The sequence below is a fragment of the Amblyomma mixtum genome, chromosome 1, assembly GCF_055824585.1.
Source record: "Amblyomma mixtum isolate Tamu chromosome 1, ASM5582458v1, whole genome shotgun sequence".
NCBI lineage: Eukaryota > Metazoa > Arthropoda > Arachnida > Ixodida > Ixodidae > Amblyomma > Amblyomma mixtum.
In genome coordinates, this window is record NC_143012.1 from 48,804,459 (window position 1) to 48,816,951 (window position 12,493).

The following is a 12,493-nucleotide window of genomic DNA, read 5'->3' on the forward strand; positions in this document are numbered from 1 at the left end:
GAAAGTTTGAATAAGAGACGCGCGTCGCAACAACCGCGTCCGCCGAAGCGACGACGCTGGCTGTAACAGACACCCCAAGCCGCCGGCGAGCGCCGGCCTTTATTCAGGAAGAGCTAATCACGTGATTAGTCACGTGACAGAACTGGTGAGAGGGAGAGAGAGAGAGAAAAAAAACTTTATTGTGCAAGGAATTCGGGGCACGCCCCAGGGTCCCCGCACGATCCCACTGCACTCAAGTGTTTATGTTACTTAGGTCCATAACACTGGCAGCCCGGCCGGTGGCGATGGTCTGCACGGCCGGGTCCTCCGAGCGTAGCAGGGTCTACCAGTCCTCCCAGGTCTTGAGGTTCTCTAGGTCCCGCGGGGGAGGGTCCGCCGGGCAGAGGGAAAGGATGTGGAGGGAAGAGGCGAAAGGTTCTGGGCATAGGGCTCATGCCGGAGTGGGGAAGGAGGGATGATAGTGGGCTAGGGTAAGGCGTGAGGGGAGAGAGTGTGTCTGTAGTGTGTGCCAGAGTGTTGCTTGTTTGTCATCTAGGGAGGAGTGGGGCGGCGGGTAGAGCTGGCGTGAGGCTCTGTAGGCCTGCGTCAGCTCGCTGAATGAGCGCATGCGCTCCTTCGGGAATCCCCGATCCGGGGGCACCTGAGTCCGGTTTAATGAACCTCGGGTTAAAAGGTTGGCGGCCTCGTTTCCGGGATTCCCGGAGTGCGCGGGCACCCATATCAGCTCCACATGGCGGGGCGGGAGTGCATCGGGGCGACTGGTCAGAGCGGCGATTGACGAAGCTGCGGAACGAGCGGTAACAGCTGCGACATGTCATTTGGCATAACGTCACAGCTACACCTACAACGAGCCTCCAGTTATAGTCGGATACAACTTAAATCTGGAGTGAAGCTCCGCCCACATTCAGCCTCCGCACGCAGAATTCCTCCACGGCGAAAAAATAATCCGCTACTTAAACGCTTCTTGTTACCTAAACAAGAAGCTTATGAAAAGAAAAAAATTATCAGCACTATAATTTTGATACGTGTATTGTTTGATATAGTCAAACATTAAAAAGCTGATTTCGTTTACTGGTGCCATTGGCCAGCGGAGTAACACAAGACGCCGCGGACCACGGCCCAGTGTTAGCAACTGCTGTTTTTTAAAGTTGTATCCTACTATAGAGGTCAAATCCAAGCATCATTCGACCTTGAGATTTGCATTACATGAGTGGACTTTCCGCTACAGAAACACCTATGGCTGCTATGGGATATTGCTGCATGCGTAAGGACCTTAGGTTGTTGTCGAAATCACTACGCATCCCTCCGATACGGCAACTCTTTCTCCATGCCGTTATGGCGCCGAACACAGACTTCTGCAGACTGTAGTTGTTTGGGTTCTGGCAACACGTGGCAGACGACGCTAAAATCACCTCTAGGTTGCAGCTGAACATGACTAGTGGGCCTATAGGCGTCCTAGTGTCTTTTACGAAATGCAGCAGGCTCTTGCGCACCTCTCGATTCGCTGCTTTGCCCCGGGAAAGGCGGTCGCGTGTATTGCATTCGTTAGGTAAACAATTAATTAGTACTGTATTCGGTTCTCTGTCGAGCACAAAAATCCCGCTGCATTCAAGTGTCGTCTATTTCCGCAAGGCAACATGGCTGTAAATTTGGAGCTGCCTTATGTTGCTGACGTGCTATCTGTGGCGCATATTGTTCTGTTAGTTACTGCGGCGACTTTATTGCGGGCGAGTACAGCGTGGAATAATAAACGCAATTAAACTAAAAAATTGGCAGCCGATTTGCGTAGTTTGGTAAACTACGAATATGTGCACTAGAAGGGTTTGTTTCGTCATTTATTGGTCAGTAAGCATTGCTACGCTAAGATGTTGGCTACCCGGTGGGCAGGTTGCGATCAGTCAATAAAGCAGGTGGCTTGTTGCCACCTTGCGCACGGGTCTTTGTGACGTCACCACAACCAGCATGGAGTTTGTGCGCGCGCGCACACACACACACACAAACATACACACAAACACACTAGGCTTCAGGCAAACAAACAACGGCTAAATGCGGGGAATGGGCACTATAAGTACTAGCAGACCACAAAAAAAAGAATAATCTTATAGCTCAATGCCGCCACTTTCCCTAGCATACTTTCCTTGTGACCCGGCCTGGCTTATGGCCTGGCTTATGAGTCAGCGTCTTCCGCATCACTCGCAACGTTTCCCCCATTGCTCTAGCTTCTGATTCACTGTGGTGCTTCAAAAGTATTTCCGGTCTTTGTAAGGAGTTTGTGCTTCATAGCCAAGCTGCTTGCAAATTTCCCTCCATATTTCAAGCCGGTGATGTAGCCAGGAAAAAAAAGGCGCCAAACGGCGATTTGATTGTAAAACATTTTATTCACCGGAAAGAGCTTGATAAGTGGCCACGTTAAGTGGTCGGGAGTACATAGCTCTCGACGACTTTGTCAACCCACTCCACCGCCATAAATTGCGTTCTGGGGTCAGAGCTAGCCAGCCCGGTCTCCCACCGCTCGAGAGAAATAGCGGCAACTAGCTAGATCATCCGGAGGTGGCTCTATTTTGCAATGCCAGAGGATATGATCTTAGTTGGCTCAATGGCCCCAGTGTTTACAGTTCGGGTGTTATAGATCCCGTTAAATGTGCGCGAGGAGTGTTGGGGTGCGTATCGACCTCGTCTGTAGACAACACCACGTAGCCTCTTGTTCTTTAGTCAGGCTTTTGTCCGGAGTGGGAAAAGTTCTCTCTAGTTCAAATTTGGTGAGATCATATGTGATCATGGAGTCCTTCGTGAAATTCAGGGAGCCAGACTCATCCACTGCCCGGTCGACGAAAGCTGGTTCTTTATTGTGGGCTGCCTCGTTCCCCGAATTCCCCGAATGGCCTGGGGCCGTATCGCTTCTGTATAATTCGGTGAGAATTTGATGGCGTTAAGGATTCTAAGTGAGGTTTTTGTAATTCGCCATCTTGCGAAATTATTCATAGTCATTTTGGAGTGGCTGAGAATGATGCTCTCTTGGGGTGCGCTAGGGCGAGATTGTATGTGCACTAGCACAGCTTCAAACACGGTGCCAAATATGTCGGAAATTCGTCATTCATAGCGATCATTATCATCACCAGCACAGAGATCCCTATTCTTTGTTTACAAAGTATTAACAAAACATTATATCGAGTGTCGGTCTCAGATTTGAAAATTGTATATGAAGCTACCAAGGCTGCAGTTCAAGAGTCTAGTGTTGCATAGTGGTGTCGGTTCGGAGACTACAGATCACTCACCTCAGGGGACGATGTATTAGCCAACGTTCTAAGACAGTTTCAGTTGCACAGCTCCCCTCGGGAGGTAGAAGTGTGCGCCGAGACGTCGGCGCGACGCCGCCAAAGATTGAAAGGAAAAGTCGGAAGTCCTCCCGCTTGGAGCCAGGGAAAGGCGCCGCACTAACAAATTATACGACGTTCCAGCAGGACCCCTCGTCCTGTCTACTAGTCCTTAGAAATTATACAGCCAAAAAAGGTCGACATAGAGATGCAAACTCGATACTCTTATCTAATGGTGACAATCCTCCCACCGCGCAAGCAGGACCCATTGCAGCACATACTCATTGTATACTGCAATCCGAAAATGCCAAATGTATCATTCGCGGACCTCTTTAGCCGCGCGCTGAGAGTTGCGGGCCGGGACCCTCTCCTGATTGTGGGCGATTTCAACGCTCCCGCTCGGATGTGGGGTTGTTGCCGTGAAGAGAAGCGGGGAGGCAAGTTGGCGGAGCTTGCGTCCACGCTGGGCCTCACTCTTCACATTGACCCAGTCCACCCAACTCGTATCGGCAACTCCGTGACTAGGGATACCTGTCCGGACTTGACCTTCACCCGCAACATTCAGTATGCAGACTGGGTCAACACAGAGGAAACCCTCGACAACGACCACTGCCTCCTGAACACTGCGATTAAAACCCATCCTTTCGCGCGACCAGCAACGCAAGCCCGACTCCCAGATTGGACAAAGTTCAGGCAAAATTACAACACTACCACACCCATACATGAGCAAGGCTACCAGTCTTGGTCACAACATTTAGTCTCTGGCCTTCGCTCTTCCGAAACTCAAATTCACCGCTCTAATGTCAAATTCAGCTCTCAGAGGCGGTCTCGGATGTGGACAATCACCTGCTCCACCTCTGGGAGGCCCGGCATTGCCTCGTGCGTCGGTGGCTCCGGCAAAAGCACAACCGAAAACTTAAAGGTCGCATCGCCGAGCTCACTCAACGAGCGGCTGAGTATGCGGCCAACTCGCCGACTCCAACTGGGTGACCAGATGCAATACGGCCGCGCGGCATATGTCAAGCCGAACACGTTTCGGCTCTTTCGCGCTCTAATTGACCCAACGCAAACAAGCACGGAAACTCGAAAACACCTCCAAAGAGCAATACACAGCTTTCAGGGGAACACAACTCAATTGGCGCACAAGCTCCGGGACCAGTACTTGTGCACTACCCAGAACCCCCGCGGGCCGGCGTACTCTTATGCATGTTCTGAGAACGTTGAGCTGGATCAACCGTTACAGCTCTACGACCTGACGGCGGCCCTGGCAAAAATGAAACATATCGCCGCCGCTCCGGGTCAGGACAAAATTACATTCAAATTGTTAGCCAACCTCCTCGACCCGGCATACCTGTTTTTATTGAATTACATTAACTCAATCTGGCTTGGGGAAGAGCCACTCCCCATCGACTGGAAGACCGCCCTGGTCACCTTCATTCCTAAAGCTGGCAAGGCGATCAGCACGGACAACCTCCGCCCCATCTCTCTGACTTCCTGTGTGGGCAAAGTCATGGAGACGATGGTACGTGACAGGTTGTCCGAGTTCATGGAATCCAAACTCCTTTTCGCAGACACCATGTTCGGGTTTCGCCCACACAGAACTGGACAAGATGTCCTGCCACAACTCAATCGGGATGTCCTCGACCCCGTCGAATGCCCTCACAATGACAAGGTCGACCTCGCCTTGGATTTGAAGGTACATTCGACAACGTTACCCACGAGATGATTCTCACCCACCTCTCTCAAACTAACTGCGGCAGGAGCGCCTTTCAGTACATTCGGCAATGTTTAACCGACAGACAATCTTACATTCGAATCCAGGATAAAGAACATGGCCCTTTTCATTTAGGAACCAGAGGTACACGCCAGGGCACGGTGCTCTCTCCCCTGTTGTTCAGTTTGGCTATGATGCGCCTACCTGGCCAGCTGGGCGTTGTCGCCGTTGTGCAGCATGCGCTGTACGCCGATGACATCACCCTGTGGGCCACACAGGGTTCCCTTGGAGACATTGAGGCCAACCTGCACGAGGCGGCGACCACAGTGGACCGTTATGCTCGCCACTGCGGCCTCTAATGCTCCACCCAAAAGTCTGAATTCGTGCACATGCACCCCTCACCAAAGTGCACAGCCAAAATTTCATTGTCTTTTGAGACAGGTCAAATTTCAGAAAATATCGAAGTCCGGGTACTGGGGCTCTTCATAAATCAAAACAGACGGTCAGAAACAACACTGGCCAAACTCTGTCAGGTGGGGGACCCGGTGGGCCGCTTGGTCCGCTGGGTTTCTATCAAGCGTGGGGGGTTACGATGTAAGGACGCCTTGCGGCTGGCGCATGCATTTGTAAGCAGTCGAATTCTATATTCGACTCAATACCTCCACCTGCGGAAGCAAGACGAGGATTCACTCGAAGTCATCCTCCGCAAAATTATTAAGCGGGCTCTGGGCCTCCCTGTGAACTCCTCCAACAAGCGCCTCCTGGGGCTGGGCATGGGGAACACGTTTCGGGAGCTCATAGAAGCCCACATGACCAACCAATCCACCCGTCTCTCGAAGACGTCGTCGGGTCGCCGCCTCCTTGCCCGACTGCACATCCAACACACCACTTTTATGGAAGAGCGCCTACGTTATTCCATCCCAGTGGATATGCGCCCTCCACGTGCGCCCTCTTCCCGCGAACATGAACCGTGAGGACCATAATGGCCGGCGCCTGGCGCAGACGAAAGCCCTGGCACGCCACTATGGATCGAAACCCGGCGTATTCTACGTGGATGCCTCCGGCCCCCACCATGGGGGATGGTACACAGCCGCAGTCGTCCACCAATCCAAAACCGTGATCAGCCTTACTTTCCGAGCCCGTGACATAACACACGCGGAGGAGGTCGCCATTGCGTTGGCTGCATCTGATCCCACGTCAAAAACAATTATTTCCGACTCGCGAGGGGCATGTCGGAACGTCGAGCAGGGCTGGGTACCGTATCTAGCCTACCGCATTCTCCAAAACAGCGTCTACACCGGGGACCCCGCGCACCAACGTATCGTTTGGGCTCCTGCTCACATGGGCCTTTAGGGAAATGAGGCAGCTGACGCCGCCGCCCGCGCGCTCTCTCACCGGACACTCCCCTCCGACCCCGACGATCAGGAACTCGAATTCACTTCCGCTTACTCGTTCAAAGCCCTTGTTTTACTTCATCAATCTGGTCACGGTCTTTATCCCCGCCCGTGTAAAGGTCTCCCAAAGGCGGAGGAGCGGCTTTTGCTTCGCCTGTATACTAATACTTTGCTGTGCCCGGCAGCTCTCAAACACTTCGACCCTTCTTTTTCGGGCAGCTGTCCGCACTGTGAGGAGAAGTCCTCGGCCATCTACCACATGGCGTGGGCGTGCCCCTCCAACCCTGCTTCCCCCCTCACCCCAACCCAACCCGGTAGGACTAGGAGGCGACCCTGCTCGGCTGCTCTGACCTGCAGGCCCAACGGGCCTTGGTCGCGCGAGCCCGGGACCGGGCGGCGGCCGACGCCACTAGGGTCGTTCTTCTGTGGTCCCTTTTCCGCCTCGTCGACCTTTCTGAGAAACTTTTGTCCCCCTACCATGGTCCTTATCGTGGTGTGCGTCAGGTCAACGACGTCGCATATGAAGTTGCTTCTCATACACCATCATCCTCATCATGTAGACCACCCACCGATATTGCTCACGTTATGCGCCTCAAGCCCTACCACGCCGCTCCTCTATCACCGGCCTAGCGCCGGGACGGCGCTTGTGCCGCCGGGGGTCATGCTACGACGAAGTGGAAGACGAAGTTTACAACCATCCCTAATGTTAATGGTTGTGTTAGTCCGGGGCGTGGGAGCCCCGCATGCGAGGAACCTCTCAAGGCAGTTGCTGGGTGTAGAGTGGGGGTTTATTACCGTAGAGGGAGAGGGAGAGCGAGAGCGAGGGTACAAGAAAGCACTTCCGCTGCTGTGGAATGCAGACGGTCACGGTAAGGCAATGGGGAACGCGCCAGTCGACGGGGCTGTGGGGACCAGATGTCGTCGGGGGAGACAGACGCATGCTTGCTTTTGCGGGAGCGGCCGGCCCGCGCCCGTTTCCTGGAAGCGGGCGGCGAGCATGCGCGGAGGAGGCAAGGGCTGTTGGCGCGGCCTGGCGTCGCTTGGTCGACGAACACGACATCCCTTCCTCCTTAGTTGTGGTCACCGTATCGGTCGGGCGGGCGCCGTTCACGCTGGGGTCGTAGCGCTTGCTGTTGCGTGGACCCGTTGGGTTGGTCTCCGCAAGGTTGCGTCGCACGGTCGTCCAGACTGGCCGCCGGTTCTCCATGTTCGGAGGGGGGCGCTGTAGGCCGATCGAACACAGGCGAAGTTTCCGCTGGCAGCGGGATCACGTACGGAGCCGGCACAGTGTATTGTTCGCTTGCTGCTGGTCCGTTCGTCCGATGGTCTGGCGGCGGATCATCCGTCGGGTAGGCTGCTGCACCTGGCTTAATGTGATCCAGGTGCCGACGAACCGTTCCGTTTTTAGACTTGATTAGCCAAGATCGATGTCCGAGCCTCTTTAATACGGTTCCTTCAATCCAAGCAGGGCTTCCTGTGAAGTTGCGGATAAAGACCGGTTGTACTACGTGCACTCCTCTCGGCGAATTAGCCACGCTGTGGTCAGAGGTCGCTTCCTCAGCAGGTCGTGGCTGAATGCGTGTGAGTGCCGTTGTGAGCTCGCGACCGAACATGAGTGCGGCTGGCGTTCTGCCCGTCGTCGCTGAAATCGTTGTGTGCTGCTTGAGCAGAAATCGAGCCAGTCTGCACGCGAATGTTCCAAACTGGTCCTCGGCCAAAGCCTGCTTCGTCTCGAAAACCATTCTTTCGGCTTGCCCATTAGTGGCTGGATGATAGGGCGCACTCGTAATGTGCGTCACCCCGTTCTTCTTTAGGAAATTTTCCATTTCCGTAGAAACAAAGGACGGGCCGTTGTCTGTTACCAGCCTTTCGGGAAGGCCGAACGTCGCGAACAGGTTTCGTAGTTCCTCGATCAAAGTCGATGACTGTATGTTTCGCATGCAGTGCACTTGGAGCCATTTGCTGTACGCGTCGACAACAATTAGCAGCATCCTTCCTTCCACGGGGCCCGCGAAGTCAGCGTGGATTGTGTGCCATGGTGCTGTCGCGCGCTTCCAATCGGGAGGTGGTGCCTTGGGTGGCGCTCTTTGATGCTGGCAGCAAGCCGAACACCTTTTGACCAGGTTCTCGATGTCTTTGTCGACACCGGGCCACCAGAAATAGCTTCGAGCGCATGCCTTCATAGCAACTACGCCCCTGTGACCAGAGTGTGCCGCGCCGAGCACGTCTTTCCTCGCTTTCGCCGGAACGACCAGTCTGATACCTCTAAGAAGGCAACCTTCTTGTAGCGAAAGCTCAGGTCCAAGCTTAGTTAACGCCGAAAATTCCTGTTTTGGCAACCTGTGCAGCTCTCCAATAGCGACAGCTCTCACTACGCGGGATAGTAACGGGTCTTCCTGGGTCATTTCCGCGAGTTGACGTGGGGACAATTCGAAGCTTGGCGTGGAAACCAGCATGAGCACATCTCCAGGTGGGCATGGTTCATCTACCTGGGCGGGCAGTGGCAGCCTGCTGAGTGCGTCAGCATTTTGGTGCAGGCGTCCAGGCCTGTACACCAAATCGTAGTCGTACGTGGCTAGCTTTAAACACCATCGGGTCATCCTAGGTGAGAGCACCTGAGGTAACTGTTTCTTTTCTCCCATGATGCCCAGGAGCGGTTGGTGATCCGTTAATACGGTCACGTGCCGGCCAGCGATATACTGGTGAAAGTGGCTCACGCCATAAACCACCGCGAGACCCTCCTTGTCCAGCTGGGAGTAGTTTTTCTCCGCGCTTCCCAAAGTTCGCGACGCGAAAGCAATGGGAGCCTCTCTGCCGGACGCATCTTTCTGAGCGAGAATTGCGCCGACGCCATATGGTGACGCATCCACGGACAGAAGGAGAGGCTTTGTCTCGTCATAATGCGCAAGCACTGTTGAAGATCGTATCAACCTCTTAAGCGCATCGAACGCAGTCTGGTGCTTTTTCTCCCACGCCCAGGGCCTGTTCTTCTCAAGGAGCTTGTATAGATCTGCGGCAACCGTAGCTCTGTTCTTCAAAAACCGATCATAGAATGCTAGGAGCCCTAGGAAGGCCTGCAGAGAGGTCTTGTCAGTCGGTTTAGGCGCGTGAAGGATTGCCTGGACCTTTTCCTCGGTCGTGTGGACACCCTTAGCGTCAATCTTGTGTCGTAAGAACTCGACTGAGCTTATGCCGAAGCGGCATTTCTCTTGCTTGAGGCGCAACCCTTTCTCGCTTATCCTCGACAGGACTTGGTCCAGACGTTGCGCATGCTCTGTAGTGTCTGTCCCACTGACAATGATATCATCAAGGTAAACACTCACCCCTGGAATTCCTGCTAGTGTTGTCTCCGTCATACGCTGGAAGATGGCAGGAGCAGCAGATATTCCGAAAGGCAGCCGGTTCACCCTGAACAATCCCTTGGTGGTGTTGACGGTGAGCAATGCGGCTGTCTCGTCGTCGACCTTGAGCTGTTGATAGGCCTGGTAGAGGTCAAGCGTTTAGAAGACGGTGCCACCCCGCAACTTTGCGAATACCTCCGCGGTTGTCGGTAGCGGGTACGCCGTCTTCTTGACCACTGCGTTTACCGTGCTCCTGTAGTCGCCGCAAACGCGAAATGTGCCGTCCCTTTTGCGCACCCACACTAAAGGTGTGGCCATCACGGCATGTTGCGTCGGCTCCAAGATGCCTTGCTTTTGCAGACGGTCGAGCTCTTCCTCCATTGGCTCTTGGTAGGCTAGAGGTACTGGACGTGCCTTACAGAACTTTGGCTTTGCGCCTTCTTCCAAGTCCAAATGAACCAAAGGTCCCACGTAGCCGTCGATGTCTTGTTTGAATACAGCAGGATGGCGTGCGAGAACCTCCCGGAGCTTTTCACTTGGCTCAGCTACCTGGTTAATTCCCTGCACGCAGATGTGCAGCGCCGAAAACCAGTCACGTCCTAGCAAGTTGCAGCCAGTTCCTTTCATCACCAGCAGGGGTAGCACACATTCCTTTGATTTAAATCGCACACGAACTTGTGCTGATCCGAGGGTGCGAAGTTCCTCTCCCGACCAAGTGCGTAGGTCAAGGGGTTCTCTCGAAAGCTTCGGGGCGTTCGTTGGCCATGTTTGGTGGTAAACAGCCTCGCTGATCAGAGAACATGATGCACCCGTGTCGACTTCGAACGTTAGGTGCCTTCCCTCGACTTCAACGACAACAAGGTATTTGGGGCAGGGTTTTCGCCCACTTACTGCGTGAAGCTCGTAGCATGGATCGCTGTGCGTAGTGTCGTTGCTCGCGGACTGAGCGCTCACACTGTGCGTTCCTTGCCTGGTGTTAGACTTGTCTCCCTTGCTTTTCTTCTTCCGAGTGATGCAAGCGTTCTCGATGTGACCCTTCTTGGAACAAAACCGGCATTGAGCTGTCCTGAACTTGGAGGTAGCAGCGTCGTGCAAGCCGTCACATCGGTAGCAACGCCGTTGCTGCGGTGCGTTGTTGCATTCCTTTGTGGGTTGAGAAGTCTTGTGCACTTCTGCGGAGCTCGTAGCTCCCTTGAGTCCTCGCTGCTGCCTTGACGCACTTTCTGATGACAGTGCCAGGTCCAAAGCACGTTGGAACGTTAAATCTTTCTCCGCGAACAGTCTCTGTTGCAGGTGTTCGTCGCGGATCCCGCACACGAACCTGTCGCGAAGCATGACGTCCTGGGGCAGCATGGTGGGGTTCGTTACGACGGCTGTATCGCTTTCTGTCGGAGGCGTCGATGTTGCAGACGTTGTCGTTAGCACCCCAAAGTTGCAATCGGCTGTCAAACCTCTGAGGGCTGCGACGTAGCTGCTGATCGACTCCTCCGGCAGCTGGTCACGTCGCTGAAAAACGTACCGGCTGTACACCTCAGATGGTCTGGGATCGAAGTGCTTCTGGAGAAGTGTGACCAGATCTTCATAGCTGACTTCTCCAGGAGTCTTCGGTGCGACCAGCGCGCAGGCAGTCTCGAAAGTGTCGGCTCCGCATAGCGTCAGGAGGAGCGCGCGCTTCTTTGCTTCGTTGGAGACGTCATTTGCCACGAAGTAGAAGGCGAAGCGCTCTATCCACAATGACTAATTCTTGCCGTTAAAAGGCTCGATGCCACCGTGTAGTCCTCCAGTAGCCATCGGTGACACTTCGAACTGCGTGCGTTCTAGATCCTACTTCTCGTCGCCAGTGTTAATGGTTGTGTTAGTTCGGGGCGTGGGAGCCCCGCATGCGAGGAACCTCTCAAGGCAGTTGCTGGGTGTAGACTGGGGGTTTATTACCGTAGAGGGAGAGGGAGAGAGAGAGAGAGCGAGGGTACAAGAAAGCACTTCCGCTGCTGTGGAATGCAGACGATCACGGTAAGGCAATGGGGAACGCGCCAGTCGACGGGGCTGTGGGGACCAGATGTCGTCGGGGGGGACAGACGCATGCTTGCTTTTGTGGGAGCGGCCGGCCCGCGCCCGTTTCCTGGAAGCGGGCGGCGAGCATGCGCGGAGGAGGCAAGGGCTGTTGGCGCGGCCTGGCCTCGCTTGGTCGACGAACACGACACCTAACATCAACTCACAAACGCAAGAGGCGGAGATTCCTCATGTTGAAAAAATCAGAATTTTAGGCATGATTATACAAAGCAACGGGTATAACGGTGATGCAATAACTAAGAAGGAAAACTGCGCGCAACAAACGATGCGACTCATACGTAAAGCGGATTGCCAACAGGAGACACGGCATGAAAGAGCAGAATCTCCTACGGCTGGTACTGACGTTCGTAGTTAGCCGTATCTCGTATGCTGCCCCCTTGCTTGATCTTAAAATTTTACAAATGGAAAAGATAAATGGAATTATCAGGTGGTGCACGAAAGAAGCTCTAGGATTGCCCATCCGTAAATCTACTCATCGCCTCCTATAGAGAGGCATGCATAATACCCTGGAAGAAATTACGGAAGCAGTGAGAACCTCCCAAATCGAACGCTTAGCCGGGACCACAACCGGCAGGGCCATTCTAGAAAGACTCCATCTGAGCTGAGATAACAGAACAACCGTCAAAGTTGACATGCTCAGAGAAATTCGGTACAATATAG